This window comes from Petaurus breviceps, unplaced genomic scaffold (genome assembly GCF_028583685.1).
Source record: "Petaurus breviceps papuanus isolate PSGF00001 unplaced genomic scaffold, PetGlider_PUasm1.0 41, whole genome shotgun sequence".
Taxonomy (NCBI): domain Eukaryota; kingdom Metazoa; phylum Chordata; class Mammalia; order Diprotodontia; family Petauridae; genus Petaurus; species Petaurus breviceps.
In genome coordinates, this window is record NW_027186320.1 from 3,119,566 (window position 1) to 3,128,319 (window position 8,754).

Consider the following 8,754-nt stretch of genomic DNA (forward strand, 5'->3'; position numbering starts at 1 on the left):
TCTTTCTTTCTTTCTTTCTTTCTTTCTTTCTTTCTTTCTTTCTTTCTCTTTCTTTGCTTCTTCCTGTTTTCTTTCTCTCTTTCTTTCCCTCTTTCTCTTTCTTTCTTCCTTCCTTTCCTTCCTTCATTCCTTCTTTCCTTCCTTTGTTTCTTTCTTTTCTTTCTTTCTTTCTTTCTTTCTTTCTTTCTTTCTTTCTTTCTTTCTTTCTCTCTCTCTCTCTCTCTCTTTCTTTCTTTCTTTCTCTCTCTCTCTCTTTCATTCCTATTTTGTGTTTCTTTCCTTCTTTGGAAACATCTGTCCCATCGGAGGGGTTTATAACTCTATACTGAGTTATATACTTATACCACTATACTAAGTTAATTCCCAGTCTCTGTAAGAGAGAACATATCAGAAACATCCTTTGCAATATGCAAAATAATCAAAGGACAACAAGTTCTCTTCTAGTTGTTTGAATTTGGAGGATAGTGAGACAAAGAACGTAATGGTTTTCATAAGACTAAATTCTCTTTGCCTCTTTATCTCAGAAGAATGATAGGAAACACAAGTTTACTGTTTGCAAATATAACAGAAATTCATGTTACAAAAATAAAGTACAAAGAAATGTGAATTACCATGGACAAGACATAATTACAATATGACTTCATGGTGTTTTTCTTGCTGTTGTTAAACAGTGGTCATGTGACTGTCCCTATTGACATTAGGATAACACAGAACATCTATTTTAAGCACATTAAGTGGAATTTAAATGGATTAGTCATCTCCAGCTAATTTTCTGTCTGCTGAGTACAAGATATCATGCCATAGAGATGTGTTTTATTGATCTCTTTTGATGAAGTTTTAATATTTTTGATTTTGTATATTACTCCAAAGAAAACTTCAGAAAATGTACAAAAAATGCTGCTCCTAAGACTCCCATATCTCTAGAGCTCTGGGTGGTACTATTAATTCTGCCTCCTGAGCAGAGGTCACATGGGGCGGGGATTTGACCTCTGTGGTGTTGTGGAGGATGACTACTGTGCATCTATCTTTTCTAACACATTGTTTTGTGTATCATACTGCTTTGAGGTTCAGGAGTATATGGTACACCTGAACAATTAGGTCAAGGAAAATTTGTGAGAATTCTGAGGGGAAAAACTGTTGGATGCTCTTCTTTGTGTACGTAATGTTTGGTACAGTTCTGTAATTCCATGGACACATAGAAGTTACTTAATAAATTTTTATGAACCCTGACTCTGATTATGTTGAACATGCTAAATAGGGCATCCATTCAAATCCATGTTCAAATCTTGGCAGAGATAGTTGGGAAAGTAGCAGCATGCATTCAAATAAAATTTAATGGTGACCTAATTGGGGATAGAACTGTCTGAGTCTTTGCTCCCCACTGGCAGAATAATTCCTTTATTCCTAATTTAATTGTAGCTGTGTAGGACAAACAAAAAAAATACCAAACCTTGTTTGGTTAATGTCATTTGAATGCTTGCCTTGTTCTAGTATCTGAGATTCCAAACTGGAATTATGTTTGGGCAATATAACAGACAATTAACCCAGTGTCACCAAAGAGCCACCTACAATCTCCTTTCTACCAGTTGTCTGACTGCCTTCTAACCCTGCAACTGTTCATGAGCTGAGAAATCTAGGAGATGGTACTGCTGCCTTTACCAATGCAGTCCCCTTTCCCCATGTTGTTTACCATGGGGGCCTGGGCCTCATTCCCATCCTGATTAGAAAGACCTTTTTTGTCATACTCTTAGCTTTTGACAAGAAGATTGTTTAATTTGACCTTTTACTGGTTTTGACACTCAATAGCATCAGCATCTGCTTCTGGAAATCCTGGTGGACAGACTATACAATTGATGATCAGCAGCTAATTGAGGGATATCTTTGCTTTTTCTGAGGCAAGACTTACTTTCTTTACCCTGCTTGGATTTGGGTCAAAGTTCTGTGTGGTGGTATAGAAACAGGGTGGAGTGTTGATGTGGTAGAGTTTGTGACACAGTAGAAAGGGAAGCCTCCTCATATTACCAAGGCAGAAAACAGTGCTTGTGGTCACTCATAGACCAGAGAACAGTCCAGGAAAGTAGTAAACCACTCTCCTTTGATCACCATGGAAGAGTTGAGTATTTACAGGTCCCTAAAAGTAGCTGCATCAAACCCCTGAAACTTGGAACACTACACCCACACTCACCCCAAACCGCACTGGATGCAGATTCCTGCCTTGCAAAAGTGTAGGAAAGTCAAATATTTGGATAGGAAAATGAGCACACAGTGTAAAAAAATCTCAGACTATCGAATCTTACTTTGATGACATAGGAGATCAAAACATACAATGAGAAGAAGAAAACAAAGTCAAATTTCCTACATCCAAAGCCTCCAAGAAAAAAATATGAATTGGTCCCAGGCCTTGGAAGAGCTCAAAAAGGATTTTGAAAATCAAGTAGGAGAAGTAGAGGAAAAACTGGGAAGAGAAATTATGATGATACAAGAAATTAATGAAAAATGAGTCAGCAGCTTGATAAAGGAGACCCAAAAAATACTGGAGAAGATAACACCTTTAAAAAGAGATTAACCCAAATGGCAAAAGTGGTAAAAAAAAAAGTCAATGAGGAGAAGAATGCCTTAAAAAGCAGAATTGGTCAAATTGAAAATGAGGTACAAAAGGTCAGTGAATAAAACAATTCCTTCAAAATTAGAATTGAGCAAATGGAAGCTTGATTTATGAAAATCAAGAAATTATAAAACAGAACAGAAAAAATGAAAAAAGAGAATGTAAACTGAAAATTTTCACTGGAAAAACCACTGACCTGGAACATAGATTTAAGAAAGAGAGTTTAGAAATTATTGGAATACCTGAAAGTGATGATCCTAATAAGAGCCCATACATCATCCTTTGAAAAAAAATATCAAGGAAAATTTCCCCAATATTCTAGAACTGGAGGTAAAATAGAAATGAAAAGAATCCACTGATCAACTCTTGAGGAAGATTCCCAAAACAAAACTCCCAGGAATATTAGGGCGAAATTCCAGAGTTCCCCGGTCAAGGAGACAATATTGCAAGCAGTCTGAAAGAGAAAAATCTAGTATCCTGGAAACAGAATCAGGATAGTACAAGAACCAGCAGCTTCTACATTAAGAAAATTAAGTCCTTTGAATACAATATTCCAAAGGCTAGAGGAGCTAGGATGAAAATGAAGAATCACCTACCCAACAAAACTGAGTACAATACTTCTGGGAGAAAAATGGATACTCAATAAAATAGAGGACTTTCAATCACTCTAGATGAAAAGACCAGAACTGAAGAGAAAATATGACTTTTTCAATGGAAATATTTTTAATTATTTCTTACTTTATAACATTCATTTAAACAATATTTTGAGTTACACATTTTCTACCCATTTATCCTCTACCCACTACCCCCAAAACAGTGATCCCTCTGAATATCAATGTTTCTACATTGAAGGATTGAGAGACTTGGAATATGATATTCAGGAGGTCAGAGGTGCTGGGATTAAAACCAAGAATCACCTACCCAGCAAAACTGAGTATGAAATTTCCGGGGAAAATATGGTCATTCAGTGGAATAGAGGAGTTTCAAGAATTCTTGATGAAAAAAACAGAGTTGAATAGAAAGTTTGACATTCAGATACAAGAAGCAAAAAAAAAAGAAAACATGAGAAGGTAAACAGGGAAAAGAAATCATAAGGATCTTATCAAAGTTGAACTACTTGCATTCATACATGGAAAAACAATAACTGTAAGTTATGAAACTTTTCTCAGTATGAGAATAGTTGAAGGGAAAAGAAATATATATATATATATGTGTGTGTGTGTGTAGTATGGTACATTTGCATATGAATTCATATGTGAGAATGTGTATATATTGTACAGCTATACATAGACAAAGGTCATAGGACCAGTTGAATAGGAAGGGATGATACATAAATAATGAAATTAAGATGTGAGAGAGAAATATAATGAGAGGAGTGGAAGAGAGATTGAGTGGGGGCAAATTATCACATATAGAACAGGCAAAGAAAAATTTATAATGGAGCGGAAGAACAGGAATGAAAAAGGGAATGGTTCAGCATTATTCTCAATGAATTTTGCTTAGGGAGAGAATCACATTCACACTAAATAGGGTATCTCACCCTAAAGGAGAGTAGGGGGGAAGTGGATGTAATGGGAATGTAAATTTTTATGATATTCCCTGCCACTAGCCTTAAGTGCACCTGGAGCCTCTGGTATGAGGCTTCTTTTTCGAGAGATACTTTTGATTGGGCAGTGGGTCAAGAAGGTTGTTACATTCTCTGAGCCAGGAGAAGGTTATATAAGCCCTGATGGGAAGCTTTGCTTTGGGGCTCACTTTGAGAAGTGTTTTGTGATTTGACCGATTGAGACTCTGGACAGCCTTTGTTGAGAGCCCCCCAGCTTTGAAAAAACCAGATGTTTATGCTTTCTTCTCTGGTAACTATGATTTTGTATGGATGTAATGGTTGGACAGTTTGGAGGCCTGTCTACTAGATATGTTTTTCTGTTTTCTTGTAACTTCTGTCTGTACACTCTGAAGTTTGGTGTGCTAACTTTTCCCTGAACAAGGTAAATGATATATTTGATTGATTAAAGTAAGTGTTTTAACCTATTTTGAGTTGCTTTCCTTTAGAAAAGCAGATCTAAGAACTTGTGTTGGCAGCTACCCTGGGGACGCTGGGGTTCTTGCTGCTACAGGGGATGAGATGGGGTATGATGAAAGGGAGGGAAGGATGAGGGGGAAGGAAGTTGGAAGCACCCACTTTTGAAAAAGGACAGGGTCAAAGTAGAGGATAGGACAAGTGAGGGGGTGCATTGGGATGGAGGGAAATGTAGTAATTCTTCCACAGTATATCCACTATGTAAATGTTTTGCAAAGCTACACATCTACAACCTATATTAAACTGCTTATCTTCCCATTAAGGGTGGGTGATGAGGGTGGTAGGGAAAGGGTCTGGAATTCAAAGGTTTAAGATCAAATGTTTAAAATATATTATTATTATTATTATTATTATTATTTTACATTTAACTTGGAAATAAGATATACAGGCACTGGGGCATAGAGATCCACCATGCCCTACTTTAAATTCAGAGGAGGAATGGGGAAAGATACAGGAGATAGCAGATTGAGGGAGGGGATACTCAGTCTGATCACAGTTTTGGGGTGGTGGGTAGGGAAAAATGGGGATAAAATTTGCAACTTAAAGTCTTATGGAAATGAATGGTGTAAACTAAAAAACAAAAAAAAAGTAAACTTCAAAAATAAGAAATACAGGAGTCAAGAGAATCACTAAAAGGTAAACAAGAAAGGGAAAACATAAGGAACTCAATAAGGTTAAAATGTTTCCATACCTACATAGGAAGATGATTTTTGTAATTCATAAGAACTTTCTCATTATTAGGTTAATTAGAAGAAAATTATCTAAGTGTATATATATATATATATATATATATACCCACATATACACATAAGCATATATATGTGTATACATATGCATACAATCATTCATATATAGAGAGAGAGACAGAGAGAGACAGACAGACAGAGATGGGGGGCATAGGTGTGTGTTGAATATGAATGGATGATTCTTTAAAATAAAATTAATGGGTGTGAGAGGAATGTACTTGCAGAAATAAAAAAGGAAAGGTAGAATGAGGTAAATTATGTTACATAAAATGGCAAGAAAAAAGCTTTTAAAAAGGAGGGGAAGAGGGTGGTCGTGAGGGGGATGGAGTTAACCTTAATATTATCAGAATTGATTCAAAGAGTGAATAACATACACAGTCAACTGGGTATAAAAATTTATCTTACCCTCCAAGAAAGTAGATGGAGAAGAGGATAAGAGAAGAGGTTGGGTGATAGAAGCTAGTTTAGATAGGGCAACAAATGATTTGAAGTGACACACTTTTGAGGAGAAAGACAGTGAAAGAAAAGAGATAATAGAAACAATGGGATGGTATAAAGGATGGTGGAAAATAAAAGTAGCAGTAGCAAATGTGAAACAATGGCACAATGTACTCTGATAAGGGCTTCATCTCTCAAACTTATAGATGACTGAGTACAATTTGTAAAACTAATAGCCATCTCACAAATTATAAATGGTCAAAATATATGACCAGTTTTCAGGTGATATAATCAAAGCTATCCACAGCCATATTAAAAAAATCTTTAACTTATTATTGATTGGGGAAATACAAGTTAAAACAGTTCTTAGGTATAATCTCATACCTATTAGATTGGCTAATAGCATAGAATGGGTGGATGACAAATGTTGGGAAAGAATATGGTAAAAATGAGACTTTAATACACAGTGGAGTTATGAACTGATTCAGTCATTCTGTAAAGCAATTTGGAATGCTGAGAGGACTATAAAACCATGCTCACCCTTTGCCCTTGCAATACCACTATTAAGTCTGTATCCCAAATGAGATGAAAAAGAAAAGAACCTACATGTACAAAAATATTTATAGTAACTCTTTTCTGGGAGTAAAGAATTAGAATTTATGGTCATCCCCATCAATTGGAGAATGGCTGAACAAGTTATGGTATTTGATTATGATAGAATATGATTGATTATACCATAAGAAATGATGAGCAGTATACTCTCAGAAAACGTGGAAAGACTTGCATGGAATCATGAAAAGTGAATTGTAATATTCCAAAGTAATAGCAATATAGTAAGACAATCAGTCGTAAATGCCAGATAGTCTCAGCAATACAAATATCCAAAATGTCTCTTAAGGAGTTATGATGAAAAATGATATTCTTTTACTGAGGAAGAACTTATGGTGTATGATTGCAGTTTGAAGCTCACTTTTTTTGAACTTTATTTAAAAAAAATGTCCATGTTTTGTTTCACAACATTACTATTATGTATAGCTTTTGTATGACTACACATATATAACATATCAAATTGTTTGCTTTCTCATGAAGGAGAGGTGAGGATGGAGGAAGGGAGAGCATTTGGAATTCAAAGTTTTAAAAACTAATGTTAAAATTATTTTATATGTAACTGGTGAAAAATAAAATGTTAAAAAATAGTAATTTGCTCTCTTTTACTGTGTGTTTTAATGAAAACAAAACTCCACTCTCATTCATATACAATTTAGCTAATCTTTTTATTCCAGAAATATTGTTTTTCTCTAAAAGGGAATTTATTCCCTTTTACATTTATTTCTCATACCACCATAATACTTAGTAACTATTATTTATGGGAAAGATGTAAACTCTTTTCTTCTATTTTGCACTATTGAATTCTTCCTAATTACCATAACCTCTTTAATATTGCTTTCTGTAGAAAAGTTCCTGAAAAGTCACTCTGTTAAAAATTCTTTAGTAATACCATTTCAATATATTCAGAAAATTGGGTTTATAGAAAATCTCAGATGTATGCAAGAGAAGTTAATTTTCCCTAGATCTCAAATAGAACTTTCAGTACAGATTAATTCACATAGGCCCAGTAATAATTGGGTAGAAATATATTTGATACTTAGAAATTAATCCAGTAACTTGTCCCTCCAAGTCTTTAGTCTTTCTACTGAAAATTATAAAACTGTCTAGTCTGATGGATGTGACTATTGTTGAGGTATGATTTGTCCTGAAGAAATTAGGCCAGGATAAGAAATAAATTTTACTGGAGCTCCAAACTCTTCTTATAACAGTATTCTCAAACCTTTACTATTCAGCTTCTGTATATAACAGGGTGAAAGGAAGCCTCCACATTCTTGTTTTGTGTCACTCATCCCCATTTCATTAGGATCTATAAGGTTCAAGGACTCTACAAAGTGTGATGTGGGTGAGTGAATGTGAATGAATTCAATCAGTACTGATATATCAGGTATGTTGTATGCCCTACATACTATACTAGGCTAAGGTTAAAAAGTCAAATATGAAACAGTTTTGAAACAGCAAACCCAAGGAACTTGCAATTACTGTGGAGAAATAACACTGTTCATATGTAAGTACACGTTAGACATTTACAAAATAAATACCTGCTTTTGTTTTTTAGAAAGGTGTCTTTCCCAGTTGGAGTAATTAGGAAAAGGTACAATAAAATATGTTGATAGAGATAGAATATAGAAAGTCATATTTCAGGAAAAGCAAGGCAAGTTTGATTGAACTGCGATGTTCAAGAAGGGGAAAAGTAATGGAATCAGATTGAAAATTCTTTATGTGCCAATCAAAAAAGAGGTGATAAGGAATTTAGTTTCATTGGTAACTGTTAAGTGATGGTTCTAATGTCAGTACTTTACTAGTTTAGGCTTGATCTTGGCATAAAATGAGATACTTGTAAGTCTTGAACAAAAGAACTGAAAAAAGGCTATTTTTACTTAATCCTGAAAGCATAGGAAACATATGTGGATATACTTTAGCTATATATTTGGTAGATTCTCTTAGCTTTGGCTTTTCATGGAAACATTTCTGATCATCTAGGTATGGTGACTTGTGTTATCTTAGGTAACCTCCAAGAATGGGAAGCCTTGCTTTTTATGTCCTTCTAATTTGAGGAATGTGCATCAAGAAATCAGAGGCCAGTGAGTTTCTAAATATATATTTTTTTCTCCTTTCAAGGAACACTAATATCTGAGGATTAGTGAAGTAGGAGAGGCTAAGAATTTCTCATCTTTTAAAGGTGTGTGTTTGTGTGCGTGTGCATGTGCATGCAAGAGAAAAGATGAAAAGAGAAGAGGGGAGAGAGAGAGAGAGAGACAGAGAGAGAGAGAGAGAGA